This window comes from Oncorhynchus mykiss, chromosome 28 (genome assembly GCF_057628025.1).
Source record: "Oncorhynchus mykiss isolate SJ-2025 chromosome 28, ASM5762802v1, whole genome shotgun sequence".
NCBI classification, from domain to species: Eukaryota; Metazoa; Chordata; class Actinopteri; order Salmoniformes; family Salmonidae; genus Oncorhynchus; species Oncorhynchus mykiss.
In genome coordinates, this window is record NC_143049.1 from 36,315,276 (window position 1) to 36,330,402 (window position 15,127).

The 15,127-nt window shown below is 41.3% G+C and overlaps 12 non-coding genes across 12 annotated transcripts; 8 read left to right on the plus strand and 4 right to left on the minus strand.

Moving 5' to 3' along the window:
• The first annotated feature begins 2,679 nt into the window (after positions 1 to 2,679).
• trnak-uuu (transfer RNA lysine (anticodon UUU)) lies at positions 2,680 to 2,752 on the plus strand. The gene has a single exon. It is a non-coding gene; the product is annotated as a tRNA-Lys (tRNA).
• A 1,486-nt stretch (positions 2,753 to 4,238) lies between these two features.
• On the plus strand, positions 4,239 to 4,311 carry trnak-uuu (transfer RNA lysine (anticodon UUU)). The gene has a single exon. It is a non-coding gene; the product is annotated as a tRNA-Lys (tRNA).
• Positions 4,312 to 5,557: 1,246 nt separating this feature from the next.
• On the minus strand, positions 5,558 to 5,629 carry trnaw-cca (transfer RNA tryptophan (anticodon CCA)). The gene has a single exon. It is a non-coding gene; the product is annotated as a tRNA-Trp (tRNA).
• A 168-nt stretch (positions 5,630 to 5,797) lies between these two features.
• On the plus strand, positions 5,798 to 5,870 carry trnak-uuu (transfer RNA lysine (anticodon UUU)). The gene has a single exon. It is a non-coding gene; the product is annotated as a tRNA-Lys (tRNA).
• A 1,065-nt stretch (positions 5,871 to 6,935) lies between these two features.
• trnaw-cca (transfer RNA tryptophan (anticodon CCA)) lies at positions 6,936 to 7,007 on the minus strand. Its single transcript has one exon. It is a non-coding gene; the product is annotated as a tRNA-Trp (tRNA).
• Positions 7,008 to 7,175: 168 nt separating this feature from the next.
• On the plus strand, positions 7,176 to 7,248 carry trnak-uuu (transfer RNA lysine (anticodon UUU)). The gene has a single exon. It is a non-coding gene; the product is annotated as a tRNA-Lys (tRNA).
• Positions 7,249 to 8,313: 1,065 nt separating this feature from the next.
• trnaw-cca (transfer RNA tryptophan (anticodon CCA)) lies at positions 8,314 to 8,385 on the minus strand. The gene has a single exon. It is a non-coding gene; the product is annotated as a tRNA-Trp (tRNA).
• Positions 8,386 to 8,553: 168 nt separating this feature from the next.
• Positions 8,554 to 8,626, plus strand: trnak-uuu (transfer RNA lysine (anticodon UUU)). Its single transcript has one exon. It is a non-coding gene; the product is annotated as a tRNA-Lys (tRNA).
• Positions 8,627 to 11,490: 2,864 nt separating this feature from the next.
• Positions 11,491 to 11,563, plus strand: trnak-uuu (transfer RNA lysine (anticodon UUU)). The gene has a single exon. It is a non-coding gene; the product is annotated as a tRNA-Lys (tRNA).
• A 1,486-nt stretch (positions 11,564 to 13,049) lies between these two features.
• Positions 13,050 to 13,122, plus strand: trnak-uuu (transfer RNA lysine (anticodon UUU)). The gene has a single exon. It is a non-coding gene; the product is annotated as a tRNA-Lys (tRNA).
• A 1,246-nt stretch (positions 13,123 to 14,368) lies between these two features.
• Positions 14,369 to 14,440, minus strand: trnaw-cca (transfer RNA tryptophan (anticodon CCA)). Its single transcript has one exon. It is a non-coding gene; the product is annotated as a tRNA-Trp (tRNA).
• A 168-nt stretch (positions 14,441 to 14,608) lies between these two features.
• trnak-uuu (transfer RNA lysine (anticodon UUU)) lies at positions 14,609 to 14,681 on the plus strand. Its single transcript has one exon. It is a non-coding gene; the product is annotated as a tRNA-Lys (tRNA).
• The last annotated feature ends 446 nt before the right edge of the window (positions 14,682 to 15,127 follow it).

Consider the following 15,127-nt stretch of genomic DNA (forward strand, 5'->3'; position numbering starts at 1 on the left):
AAGGTTTGTTTTGTTCGAGAAAGTCCCTCTTTATATCCCAAAAACTCTGTTTTGTTGGCGCATTGTGTTCAGTAATACAATGGCTCAAAGGAGGTCAAAACATGCAGACGAATACATCCTAATAGTACCGGCAAAGTTTGTTGAAACATGTCAAACGATGTTCATAATTAATCCTCACGTTGTCAATTGTCTAAATAATACATTTTCAACCGGACAATTGCGTATTCAATAGAAATGAAAAACAACGAAGGGCGCGCACTCTGTCACGCGCGCAAACCAGTACTGCATGCTTCCTCAGTCCACTGACAGCAAGGTCTCATTCTTCTTCATTTTTCAGAAAACAAGTCTAAACCAATGTCTAAAGACTGTTGACATCTAGTGGTAGCCATAGGAACTGCAATCTGGATCCTAACCCATTAGAAACTCAATAGGCATTCAATTGAAAACTACCCACATCAAAAAAATCCCACCTCCTGGATAACTTTTCTTCAGGTTTTTGCCTGCCATATCAGTTATGTTATACTCAGAGACATTATTTTAACAGTTTTGGAAACTGTAGAGTGTGTTCTATCCAAATCTACCATTTATATGCATATCCTAGTTTCTGGGCCTGAGTAACAGGCAGTTTACTTTGGGAACGTTTCTCATCCAGGCATCAAAAAACTGCCCCCAAGCATACATTAAACTCCCTGTTCGAAGACTGACAATCACATGATTTCATTTAAGATTTTGCAGTGTGACAGGTTTTTGTGAGAGACAATTTTCATCAAAAGCAGCATCGGTTTGTTCGTTTCTGTGCGAGATTAGTACTGTAACGCCACATTGGTACTTGTGCTGATTCACTGAGTAAAGGCGGCAGAGATTGCACACATAAAAACCATGACCACGACGTGAGTTGAACACGCAACCTTCTGATCTGGAGTCAGACGCGCTACCATTGCGCAACGAGGTCATTGACATTTTGACATCTTTGGAGAGGATGCCTAGTTCAGATTTTAATGAGTGTATAATTTGGAATGGAGGCCTGGTTCTCTGGGGAAATGAACCATCTGACAATGCCACCACCATCAGCACGTGCCTCTGCCGGCAGGTTAAGTGTCTGAAAATAAGCAGATGCAGAGCCCAGATAGCTCAGTCGGTAGAGCATCAGACTTTTAATCTGAGGGTCCAGGGTTCAAGTCCCTGTTTGGGTGTTGCTTTAATGTTTACCTTTTCTGGCGTAGGTGTTCTGCTAGCAACCCACCTCGACAACATCCGGTGAAATTGCAGAGCGCCAAATTCAAAATATAGAAATAGTCAATATAAACATTCACAAAAATACAAGTGCTATACATCGGCTTAAAGATGAACTTCTTGTTAATCCAGCCGCTTTGTCACATTTCAAATAGGATTTACTGCGAAAGCCTACCATGCGATTATCTGAGGACAGCGCCCCACTTACAAAAACATATTCCAACCAAGTAGACGAGTCACAAAAGTCATAAATAGCGATAAAATGAATCACTTACCTTTGAACATCTTCATCTGGTTGCAGTCACAAGAGTCCCAGCTCCACAATAAAGGTTTGTTTTGTTCGAGAAAGTCCCTCTTTATATCCCAAAAACTCTGTTTTGTTGGCGCATTGTGTTCAGTAATACAATGGCTCAAAGGAGGTCAAAACATGCAGACGAATACATCCTAATAGTACCGGCAAAGTTTGTTGAAACATGTCAAACGATGTTCATAATTAATCCTCACGTTGTCAATTGTCTAAATAATACATTTTCAACCGGACAATTGCGTATTCAATAGAAATGAAAAACAACGAAGGGCGCGCACTCTGTCACGCGCGCAAACCAGTACTGCATGCTTCCTCAGTCCACTGACAGCAAGGTCTCATTCTTCTTCATTTTTCAGAAAACAAGTCTAAACCAATGTCTAAAGACTGTTGACATCTAGTGGTAGCCATAGGAACTGCAATCTGGATCCTAACCCATTAGAAACTCAATAGGCATTCAATTGAAAACTACCCACATCAAAAAAATCCCACCTCCTGGATAACTTTTCTTCAGGTTTTTGCCTGCCATATCAGTTCTGTTATACTCAGAGACATTATTTTAACAGTTTTGGAAACTGTAGAGTGTGTTCTATCCAAATCTACCATTTATATGCATATCCTAGTTTCTGGGCCTGAGTAACAGGCAGTTTACTTTGGGAACGTTTCTCATCCAGGCATCAAAAAACTGCCCCCAAGCATACATTAAACTCCCTGTTCGAAGACTGACAATCACATGATTTCATTTAAGATTTTGCAGTGTGACAGGTTTTTGTGAGAGACAATTTTCATCAAAAGCAGCATCGGTTTGTTCGTTTCTGTGCGAGATTAGTACTGTAACGCCACATTGGTACTTGTGCTGATTCACTGAGTAAAGGCGGCAGAGATTGCACACATAAAAACCATGACCACGACGTGAGTTGAACACGCAACCTTCTGATCTGGAGTCAGACGCGCTACCATTGCGCAACAAGGTCATTGACATTTAACATCTTTGGAGAGGATGCCTAGTTCAGATTTTAATGAGTGTATAATTTGGAATGGAGGCCTGGTTCTCTGGGGAAATGAACCATCTGACAATGCCACCACCATCAGCACGTGCCTCTGCCCGGCAGGTTAAGTGTCTAACAATAAGCAGATGCAGAGCCCAGATAGCTCAGTCGGTAGAGCATCAGACTTTTAATCTGAGGGTCCAGGGTTCAAGTCCCTGTTTGGGCGTTGCTTTAATGTTTACCTTTTCTGGCGTAGGTGTTCTGCTAGCAACCCACCTCGACAACATCCGGTGAAATTGCAGAGCGCCAAATTCAAAATATAGAAATAGTCAATATAAACATTCACAAAAATACAAGTGCTATACATCGGCTTAAAGATGAACTTCTTGTTAATCCAGCCGCTTTGTCACATTTCAAATAGGATTTACTGCGAAAGCCTACCATGCGATTATCTGAGGACAGCGCCCCACTTACAAAAACATATTCCAACCAAGTAGACGAGTCACAAAAGTCATAAATAGCGATAAAATGAATCACTTACCTTTGAACATCTTCATCTGGTTGCAGTCAAAAGAGTCCCAGCTCCACAATAAAGGTTTGTTTTGTTCGAGAAAGTCCCTCTTTATATCCCAAAAACTCTGTTTTGTTGGCGCATTGTGTTCAGTAATACAATGGCTCAAAGGAGGTCAAAACATGCAGACGAATACATCCTAATAGTACCGGCAAAGTTTGTTGAAACATGTCAAACGATGTTCATAATTAATCCTCACGTTGTCAATTGTCTAAATAATACATTTTCAACCGGACAATTGCGTATTCAATAGAAATGAAAAACAACGAAGGGCGCGCACTCTGTCACGCGCGCAAACCAGTACTGCATGCTTCCTCAGTCCACTGACAGCAAGGTCTCATTCTTCTTCATTTTTCAGAAAACAAGTCTAAACCAATGTCTAAAGACTGTTGACATCTAGTGGTAGCCATAGGAACTGCAATCTGGATCCTAACCCATTAGAAACTCAATAGGCATTCAATTGAAAACTACCCACATCAAAAAAATCCCACCTCCTGGATAACTTTTCTTCAGGTTTTTGCCTGCCATATCAGTTCTGTTATACTCAGAGACATTATTTTAACAGTTTTGGAAACTGTAGAGTGTGTTATATCCAAATCTACCATTTATATGCATATCCTAGTTTCTGGGCCTGAGTAACAGGCAGTTTACTTTGGGAACGTTTCTCATCCAGGCATCAAAAAACTGCCCCCAAGCATACATTAAACTCCCTGTTCGAAGACTGACAATCACATGATTTCATTTAAGATTTTGCAGTGTGACAGGTTTTTGTGAGAGACAATTTTCATCAAAAGCAGCATCGGTTTGTTCGTTTCTGTGCGAGATTAGTACTGTAACGCCACATTGGTACTTGTGCTGATTCACTGAGTAAAGGCGGCAGAGATTGCACACATAAAAACCATGACCACGACGTGAGTTGAACACGCAACCTTCTGATCTGGAGTCAGACGCGCTACCATTGCGCAACGAGGTCATTGACATTTAACATCTTTGGAGAGGATGCCTAGTTCAGATTTTAATGAGTGTATAATTTGGAATGGAGGCCTGGTTCTCTGGGGAAATGAACCATCTGACAATGCCACCACCATCAGCACGTGCCTCTGCCCGGCAGGTTAAGTGTCTAACAATAAGCAGTTGCAGAGCCCAGATAGCTCAGTCGGTAGAGCATCAGACTTTTAATCTGAGGGTCCAGGGTTCAAGTCCCTGTTTGGGCGTTGCTTTAATGTTTACCTTTTCTGGCGTAGGTGTTCTGCTAGCAACCCACCTCGACAACATCCGGTGAAATTGCAGAGCGCCAAATTCAAAATATAGAAATAGTCAATATAAACATTCACAAAAATACAAGTGCTATACATCGGCTTAAAGATGAACTTCTTGTTAATCCAGCCGCTTTGTCACATTTCAAATAGGATTTACTGCGAAAGCCTACCATGCGATTATCTGAGGACAGCGCCCCACTTACAAAAACATATTCCAACCAAGTAGACGAGTCACAAAAGTCATAAATAGCGATAAAATGAATCACTTACCTTTGAACATCTTCATCTGGTTGCAGTCACAAGAGTCCCAGCTCCACAATAAAGGTTTGTTTTGTTCGAGAAAGTCCCTCTTTATATCCCAAAAACTCTGTTTTGTTGGCACATTGTGTTCAGTAATACACTGGCTCAAAGGAGGTCAAAACATGCAGACGAATACATCCTAATAGTACCGGCAAAGTTTGTTGAAACATGTCAAACGATGTTCATAATTAATCCTCACGTTGTCAATTGTCTAAATAATACATTTTCAACCGGACAATTGCGTATTCAATAGAAATGAAAAACAACGAAGGGCGCGCACTCTGTCACGCGCGCAAACCAGTACTGCATGCTTCCTCAGTCCACTGACAGCAAGGTCTCATTCTTCTTCATTTTTCAGAAAACAAGTCTAAACCAATGTCTAAAGACTGTTGACATCTAGTGGTAGCCATAGGAACTGCAATCTGGATCCTAACCCATTAGAAACTCAATAGGCATTCAATTGAAAACTACCCACATCAAAAAAATCCCACCTCCTGGATAACTTTTCTTCAGGTTTTTGCCTGCCATATCAGTTCTGTTATACTCAGAGACATTATTTTAACAGTTTTGGAAACTGTAGAGTGTGTTCTATCCAAATCTACCATTTATATGCATATCCTAGTTTCTGGGCCTGAGTAACAGGCAGTTTACTTTGGGAACGTTTCTCATCCAGGCATCAAAAAACTGCCCCCAAGCATACATTAAACTCCCTGTTCGAAGACTGACAATCACATGATTTCATTTAAGATTTTGCAGTGTGACAGGTTTTTGTGAGAGACAATTTTCATCAAAAGCAGCATCGGTTTGTTCGTTTCTGTGCGAGATTAGTACTGTAACGCCACATTGGTACTTGTGCTGATTCACTGAGTAAAGGCGGCAGAGATTGCACACATAAAAACCATGACCACGACGTGAGTTGAACACGCAACCTTCTGATCTGGAGTCAGACGCGCTACCATTGCGCCACGAGGTCATTGACATTTAACATCTTTGGAGAGGATGCCTAGTTCAGATTTTAATGAGTGTATAATTTGGAATGGAGGCCTGGTTCTCTGGGGAAATGAACCATCTGACAATGCCACCACCATCAGCACGTGCCTCTGCCCGGCAGGTTAAGTGTCTGAAAATAAACAGATGCAGAGCCCAGATAGCTCAGTCGGTAGAGCATCAGACTTTTAATCTGAGGGTCCAGGGTTCAAGTCCCTGTTTGGGCGTTGCTTTAATGTTTACCTTTTCTGGCGCAGGTGTTCTGCTAGCAACCCACCTCGACAACATCCGGTGAAATTGCAGAGCGCCAAATTCAAAATATAGAAATAGTCAATATAAACATTCACAAAAATACAAGTGCTATACATCGGCTTAAAGATGAACTTCTTGTTAATCCAGCCGCTTTGTCACATTTCAAATAGGATTTACTGCGAAAGCCTACCATGCGATTATCTGAGGACAGCGCCCCACTTACAAAAACATATTCCAACCAAGTAGACGAGTCACAAAAGTCATAAATAGCGATAAAATGAATCACTTACCTTTGAACATCTTCATCTGGTTGCAGTCACAAGAGTCCCAGCTCCACAATAAAGGTTTGTTTTGTTCGAGAAAGTCCCTCTTTATATCCCAAAAACTCTGTTTTGTTGGCGCATTGTGTTCAGTAATACACTGGCTCAAAGGAGGTCAAAACATGCAGACGAATACATCCTAATAGTACCGGCAAAGTTTGTTGAAACATGTCAAACGATGTTCATAATTAATCCTCACGTTGTCAATTGTCTAAATAATACATTTTCAACCGGACAATTGCGTATTCCTAACCCATTAGAAACTCAATAGGCATTCAATTGAAAACTACCCACATCAAAAAAATCCCACCTCCTGGATAACTTTTCTTCAGGTTTTTGCCTGCCATATCAGTTCTGTTATACTCAGAGACATTATTTTAACAGTTTTGGAAACTGTAGAGTGTGTTCTATCCACATCTACCATGTATATGCATATCCTAGTTTCTGGGCCTGAGTAACAGGCAGTTTACTTTGGGAACGTTTCTCATCCAGGCATCAAAAAACTGCCCCCAAGCATACATTAAACTCCCTGTTCGAAGACTGACAATCACATGATTTCATTTAAGATTTTGCAGTGTGACAGGTTTTTGTGAGAGACAATTTTCATCAAAAGCAGCATCGGTTTGTTCGTTTCTGTGCGAGATTAGTACTGTAAAGCCACATTGGTACTTGTGCTGATTCACTGAGTAAAGGCGGCAGAGATTGCACACATGAAAACCATGACCACAACGTGAGTTGAACACGCAACCTTCTGATCTGGAGTCAGACGCGCTACCATTGCGCCACGAGGTCTTTGACATTTAACATCTTTGGAGAGAATGCCTAGTTCAGATTTTAACGAGTGTATAATTTGGAATGGAGGCCTGGTTCTCTGGGGAAATGAACCATCTGACAATGCCACCCCCATCAGCACGTGCCTCTGCCCGGCAGGTTAAGTGTCTGAAAATAAGCAGATCGAGAGCCCAGATAGCTCAGTCGGTAGAGCATCAGACTTTTAATCTGAGGGTCCAGGGTTCAAGTCCCTGTTTGGGCGTTGCTTTAATGTTTACCTTTTCTGGCGCAGGTGTTCTGCTAGCAACCCACCTCGACAACATCCGGTGAAATTGCAGAGCGCCAAATTCAAAATATAGAAATAGTCAATATAAACATTCACAAAAATACAAGTGCTATACATCGGCTTAAAGATGAACTTCTTGTTAATCCAGCCGCTTTGTCACATTTCAAATAGGATTTACTGCGAAAGCCTACCATGCGATTATCTGAGGACAGCGCCCCACTTACAAAAACATATTCCAACCAAGTAGACGAGTCACAAAAGTCATAAATAGCGATAAAATGAATCACTTACCTTTGAACATCTTCATCTGGTTGCAGTCACAAGAGTCCCAGCTCCACAATAAAGGTTTGTTTTGTTCGAGAAAGTCCCTCTTTATATCCCAAAAACTCTGTTTTGTTGGCGCATTGTGTTCAGTAATACACTGGCTCAAAGGAGGTCAAAACATGCAGACGAATACATCCTAATAGTACCGGCAAAGTTTGTTGAAACATGTCAAACGATGTTCATAATTAATCCTCACGTTGTCAATTGTCTAAATAATACATTTTCAACCGGACAATTGCGTATTCCTAACCCATTAGAAACTCAATAGGCATTCAATTGAAAACTACCCACATCAAAAAAATCCCACCTCCTGGATAACTTTTCTTCAGGTTTTTGCCTGCCATATCAGTTCTGTTATACTCAGAGACATTATTTTAACAGTTTTGGAAACTGTAGAGTGTGTTCTATCCACATCTACCATGTATATGCATATCCTAGTTTCTGGGCCTGAGTAACAGGCAGTTTACTTTGGGAACGTTTCTCATCCAGGCATCAAAAAACTGCCCCCAAGCATACATTAAACTCCCTGTTCGAAGACTGACAATCACATGATTTCATTTAAGATTTTGCAGTGTGACAGGTTTTTGTGAGAGACAATTTTCATCAAAAGCAGCATCGGTTTGTTCGTTTCTGTGCGAGATTAGTACTGTAAAGCCACATTGGTACTTGTGCTGATTCACTGAGTAAAGGCGGCAGAGATTGCACACATGAAAACCATGACCACAACGTGAGTTGAACACGCAACCTTCTGATCTGGAGTCAGACGCGCTACCATTGCGCCACGAGGTCTTTGACATTTAACATCTTTGGAGAGAATGCCTAGTTCAGATTTTAACGAGTGTATAATTTGGAATGGAGGCCTGGTTCTCTGGGGAAATGAACCATCTGACAATGCCACCCCCATCAGCACGTGCCTCTGCCCGGCAGGTTAAGTGTCTGAAAATAAGCAGATCGAGAGCCCAGATAGCTCAGTCGGTAGAGCATCAGACTTTTAATCTGAGGGTCCAGGGTTCAAGTCCCTGTTTGGGCGTTGCTTTAATGTTTACCTTTTCTGGCGCAGGTGTTCTGCTAGCAACCCACCTCGACAACATCCGGTGAAATTGCAGAGCGCCAAATTCAAAATATAGAAATAGTCAATATAAACATTCACAAAAATACAAGTGCTATACATCGGCTTAAAGATGAACTTCTTGTTAATCCAGCCGCTTTGTCACATTTCAAATAGGATTTACTGCGAAAGCCTACCATGCGATTATCTGAGGACAGCGCCCCACTTACAAAAACATATTCCAACCAAGTAGACGAGTCACAAAAGTCATAAATAGCGATAAAATGAATCACTTACCTTTGAACATCTTCATCTGGTTGCAGTCACAAGAGTCCCAGCTCCACAATAAAGGTTTGTTTTGTTCGAGAAAGTCCCTCTTTATATCCCAAAAACTCTGTTTTGTTGGCGCATTGTGTTCAGTAATACACTGGCTCAAAGGAGGTCAAAACATGCAGACGAATACATCCTAATAGTACCGGCAAAGTTTGTTGAAACATGTCAAACGATGTTCATAATTAATCCTCACGTTGTCAATTGTCTAAATAATACATTTTCAACCGGACAATTGCGTATTCCTAACCCATTAGAAACTCAATAGGCATTCAATTGAAAACTACCCACATCAAAAAAATCCCACCTCCTGGATAACTTTTCTTCAGGTTTTTGCCTGCCATATCAGTTATGTTATACTCAGAGACATTATTTTAACAGTTTTGGAAACTGTAGAGTGTGTTCTATCCAAATCTACCATTTATATGCATATCCTAGTTTCTGGGCCTGAGTAACAGGCAGTTTACTTTGGGAACGTTTCTCATCCAGGCATCAAAAAACTGCCCCCAAGCATACATTAAACTCCCTGTTCGAAGACTGACAATCACATGATTTCATTTAAGATTTTGCAGTGTGACAGGTTTTTGTGAGAGACAATTTTCATCAAAAGCAGCATCGGTTTGTTCGTTTCTGTGCGAGATTAGTACTGTAACGCCACATTGGTACTTGTGCTGATTCACTGAGTAAAGGCGGCAGAGATTGCACACATAAAAACCATGACCACGACGTGAGTTGAACACGCAACCTTCTGATCTGGAGTCAGACGCGCTACCATTGCGCAACGAGGTCATTGACATTTTGACATCTTTGGAGAGGATGCCTAGTTCAGATTTTAATGAGTGTATAATTTGGAATGGAGGCCTGGTTCTCTGGGGAAATGAACCATCTGACAATGCCACCACCATCAGCACGTGCCTCTGCCGGCAGGTTAAGTGTCTGAAAATAAGCAGATGCAGAGCCCAGATAGCTCAGTCGGTAGAGCATCAGACTTTTAATCTGAGGGTCCAGGGTTCAAGTCCCTGTTTGGGTGTTGCTTTAATGTTTACCTTTTCTGGCGTAGGTGTTCTGCTAGCAACCCACCTCGACAACATCCGGTGAAATTGCAGAGCGCCAAATTCAAAATATAGAAATAGTCAATATAAACATTCACAAAAATACAAGTGCTATACATCGGCTTAAAGATGAACTTCTTGTTAATCCAGCCGCTTTGTCACATTTCAAATAGGATTTACTGCGAAAGCCTACCATGCGATTATCTGAGGACAGCGCCCCACTTACAAAAACATATTCCAACCAAGTAGACGAGTCACAAAAGTCATAAATAGCGATAAAATGAATCACTTACCTTTGAACATCTTCATCTGGTTGCAGTCACAAGAGTCCCAGCTCCACAATAAAGGTTTGTTTTGTTCGAGAAAGTCCCTCTTTATATCCCAAAAACTCTGTTTTGTTGGCGCATTGTGTTCAGTAATACAATGGCTCAAAGGAGGTCAAAACATGCAGACGAATACATCCTAATAGTACCGGCAAAGTTTGTTGAAACATGTCAAACGATGTTCATAATTAATCCTCACGTTGTCAATTGTCTAAATAATACATTTTCAACCGGACAATTGCGTATTCAATAGAAATGAAAAACAACGAAGGGCGCGCACTCTGTCACGCGCGCAAACCAGTACTGCATGCTTCCTCAGTCCACTGACAGCAAGGTCTCATTCTTCTTCATTTTTCAGAAAACAAGTCTAAACCAATGTCTAAAGACTGTTGACATCTAGTGGTAGCCATAGGAACTGCAATCTGGATCCTAACCCATTAGAAACTCAATAGGCATTCAATTGAAAACTACCCACATCAAAAAAATCCCACCTCCTGGATAACTTTTCTTCAGGTTTTTGCCTGCCATATCAGTTCTGTTATACTCAGAGACATTATTTTAACAGTTTTGGAAACTGTAGAGTGTGTTCTATCCAAATCTACCATTTATATGCATATCCTAGTTTCTGGGCCTGAGTAACAGGCAGTTTACTTTGGGAACGTTTCTCATCCAGGCATCAAAAAACTGCCCCCAAGCATACATTAAACTCCCTGTTCGAAGACTGACAATCACATGATTTCATTTAAGATTTTGCAGTGTGACAGGTTTTTGTGAGAGACAATTTTCATCAAAAGCAGCATCGGTTTGTTCGTTTCTGTGCGAGATTAGTACTGTAACGCCACATTGGTACTTGTGCTGATTCACTGAGTAAAGGCGGCAGAGATTGCACACATAAAAACCATGACCACGACGTGAGTTGAACACGCAACCTTCTGATCTGGAGTCAGACGCGCTACCATTGCGCAACAAGGTCATTGACATTTAACATCTTTGGAGAGGATGCCTAGTTCAGATTTTAATGAGTGTATAATTTGGAATGGAGGCCTGGTTCTCTGGGGAAATGAACCATCTGACAATGCCACCACCATCAGCACGTGCCTCTGCCCGGCAGGTTAAGTGTCTAACAATAAGCAGATGCAGAGCCCAGATAGCTCAGTCGGTAGAGCATCAGACTTTTAATCTGAGGGTCCAGGGTTCAAGTCCCTGTTTGGGCGTTGCTTTAATGTTTACCTTTTCTGGCGTAGGTGTTCTGCTAGCAACCCACCTCGACAACATCCGGTGAAATTGCAGAGCGCCAAATTCAAAATATAGAAATAGTCAATATAAACATTCACAAAAATACAAGTGCTATACATCGGCTTAAAGATGAACTTCTTGTTAATCCAGCCGCTTTGTCACATTTCAAATAGGATTTACTGCGAAAGCCTACCATGCGATTATCTGAGGACAGCGCCCCACTTACAAAAACATATTCCAACCAAGTAGACGAGTCACAAAAGTCATAAATAGCGATAAAATGAATCACTTACCTTTGAACATCTTCATCTGGTTGCAGTCAAAAGAGTCCCAGCTCCACAATAAAGGTTTGTTTTGTTCGAGAAAGTCCCTCTTTATATCCCAAAAACTCTGTTTTGTTGGCGCATTGTGTTCAGTAATACAATGGCTCAAAGGAGGTCAAAACATGCAGACGAATACATCCTAATAGTACCGGCAAAGTTTGTTGAAACATGTCAAACGATGTTCATAATTAATCCTCACGTTGTCAATTGTCTAAATAATACATTTTCAACCGGACAATTGCGTATTCAATAGAAATGAAAAACAACGAAGGGCGCGCACTCTGTCACGCGCGCAAACCAGTACTGCATGCTTCCTCAGTCCACTGACAGCAAGGTCTCATTCTTCTTCATTTTTCAGAAAACAAGTCTAAACCAATGTCTAAAGACTGTTGACATCTAGTGGTAGCCATAGGAACTGCAATCTGGATCCTAACCCATTAGAAACTCAATAGGCATTCAATTGAAAACTACCCACATCAAAAAAATCCCACCTCCTGGATAACTTTTCTTCAGGTTTTTGCCTGCCATATCAGTTCTGTTATACTCAGAGACATTATTTTAACAGTTTTGGAAACTGTAGAGTGTGTTATATCCAAATCTACCATTTATATGCATATCCTAGTTTCTGGGCCTGAGTAACAGGCAGTTTACTTTGGGAACGTTTCTCATCCAGGCATCAAAAAACTGCCCCCAAGCATACATTAAACTCCCTGTTCGAAGACTGACAATCACATGATTTCATTTAAGATTTTGCAGTGTGACAGGTTTTTGTGAGAGACAATTTTCATCAAAAGCAGCATCGGTTTGTTCGTTTCTGTGCGAGATTAGTACTGTAACGCCACATTGGTACTTGTGCTGATTCACTGAGTAAAGGCGGCAGAGATTGCACACATAAAAACCATGACCACGACGTGAGTTGAACACGCAACCTTCTGATCTGGAGTCAGACGCGCTACCATTGCGCAACGAGGTCATTGACATTTAACATCTTTGGAGAGGATGCCTAGTTCAGATTTTAATGAGTGTATAATTTGGAATGGAGGCCTGGTTCTCTGGGGAAATGAACCATCTGACAATGCCACCACCATCAGCACGTGCCTCTGCCCGGCAGGTTAAGTGTCTAACAATAAGCAGTTGCAGAGCCCAGATAGCTCAGTCGGTAGAGCATCAGACTTTTAATCTGAGGGTCCAGGGTTCAAGTCCCTGTTTGGGCGTTGCTTTAATGTTTACCTTTTCTGGCGTAGGTGTTCTGCTAGCAACCCACCTCGACAACATCCGGTGAAATTGCAGAGCGCCAAATTCAAAATATAGAAATAGTCAATATAAACATTCACAAAAATACAAGTGCTATACATCGGCTTAAAGATGAACTTCTTGTTAATCCAGCCGCTTTGTCACATTTCAAATAGGATTTACTGCGAAAGCCTACCATGCGATTATCTGAGGACAGCGCCCCACTTACAAAAACATATTCCAACCAAGTAGACGAGTCACAAAAGTCATAAATAGCGATAAAATGAATCACTTACCTTTGAACATCTTCATCTGGTTGCAGTCACAAGAGTCCCAGCTCCACAATAAAGGTTTGTTTTGTTCGAGAAAGTCCCTCTTTATATCCCAAAAACTCTGTTTTGTTGGCACATTGTGTTCAGTAATACACTGGCTCAAAGGAGGTCAAAACATGCAGACGAATACATCCTAATAGTACCGGCAAAGTTTGTTGAAACATGTCAAACGATGTTCATAATTAATCCTCACGTTGTCAATTGTCTAAATAATACATTTTCAACCGGACAATTGCGTATTCAATAGAAATGAAAAACAACGAAGGGCGCGCACTCTGTCACGCGCGCAAACCAGTACTGCATGCTTCCTCAGTCCACTGACAGCAAGGTCTCATTCTTCTTCATTTTTCAGAAAACAAGTCTAAACCAATGTCTAAAGACTGTTGACATCTAGTGGTAGCCATAGGAACTGCAATCTGGATCCTAACCCATTAGAAACTCAATAGGCATTCAATTGAAAACTACCCACATCAAAAAAATCCCACCTCCTGGATAACTTTTCTTCAGGTTTTTGCCTGCCATATCAGTTCTGTTATACTCAGAGACATTATTTTAACAGTTTTGGAAACTGTAGAGTGTGTTCTATCCAAATCTACCATTTATATGCATATCCTAGTTTCTGGGCCTGAGTAACAGGCAGTTTACTTTGGGAACGTTTCTCATCCAGGCATCAAAAAACTGCCCCCAAGCATACATTAAACTCCCTGTTCGAAGACTGACAATCACATGATTTCATTTAAGATTTTGCAGTGTGACAGGTTTTTGTGAGAGACAATTTTCATCAAAAGCAGCATCGGTTTGTTCGTTTCTGTGCGAGATTAGTACTGTAACGCCACATTGGTACTTGTGCTGATTCACTGAGTAAAGGCGGCAGAGATTGCACACATAAAAACCATGACCACGACGTGAGTTGAACACGCAACCTTCTGATCTGGAGTCAGACGCGCTACCATTGCGCCACGAGGTCATTGACATTTAACATCTTTGGAGAGGATGCCTAGTTCAGATTTTAATGAGTGTATAATTTGGAATGGAGGCCTGGTTCTCTGGGGAAATGAACCATCTGACAATGCCACCACCATCAGCACGTGCCTCTGCCCGGCAGGTTAAGTGTCTGAAAATAAACAGATGCAGAGCCCAGATAGCTCAGTCGGTAGAGCATCAGACTTTTAATCTGAGGGTCCAGGGTTCAAGTCCCTGTTTGGGCGTTGCTTTAATGTTTACCTTTTCTGGCGCAGGTGTTCTGCTAGCAACCCACCTCGACAACATCCGGTGAAATTGCAGAGCGCCAAATTCAAAATATAGAAATAGTCAATATAAACATTCACAAAAATACAAGTGCTATACATCGGCTTAAAGATGAACTTCTTGTTAATCCAGCCGCTTTGTCACATTTCAAATAGGATTTACTGCGAAAGCCTACCATGCGATTATCTGAGGACAGCGCCCCACTTACAAAAACATATTCCAACCAAGTAGACGAGTCACAAAAGTCATAAATAGCGATAAAATGAATCACTTACCTTTGAACATCTTCATCTGGTTGCAGTCACAAGAGTCCCAGCTCCACAATAAAGGTTTGTTTTGTCAGAGAAAGTCCCTCTTTATATCCCAAAAACTCTGTTTTGTTGGCGCATTGTGTTCAGTAATACAC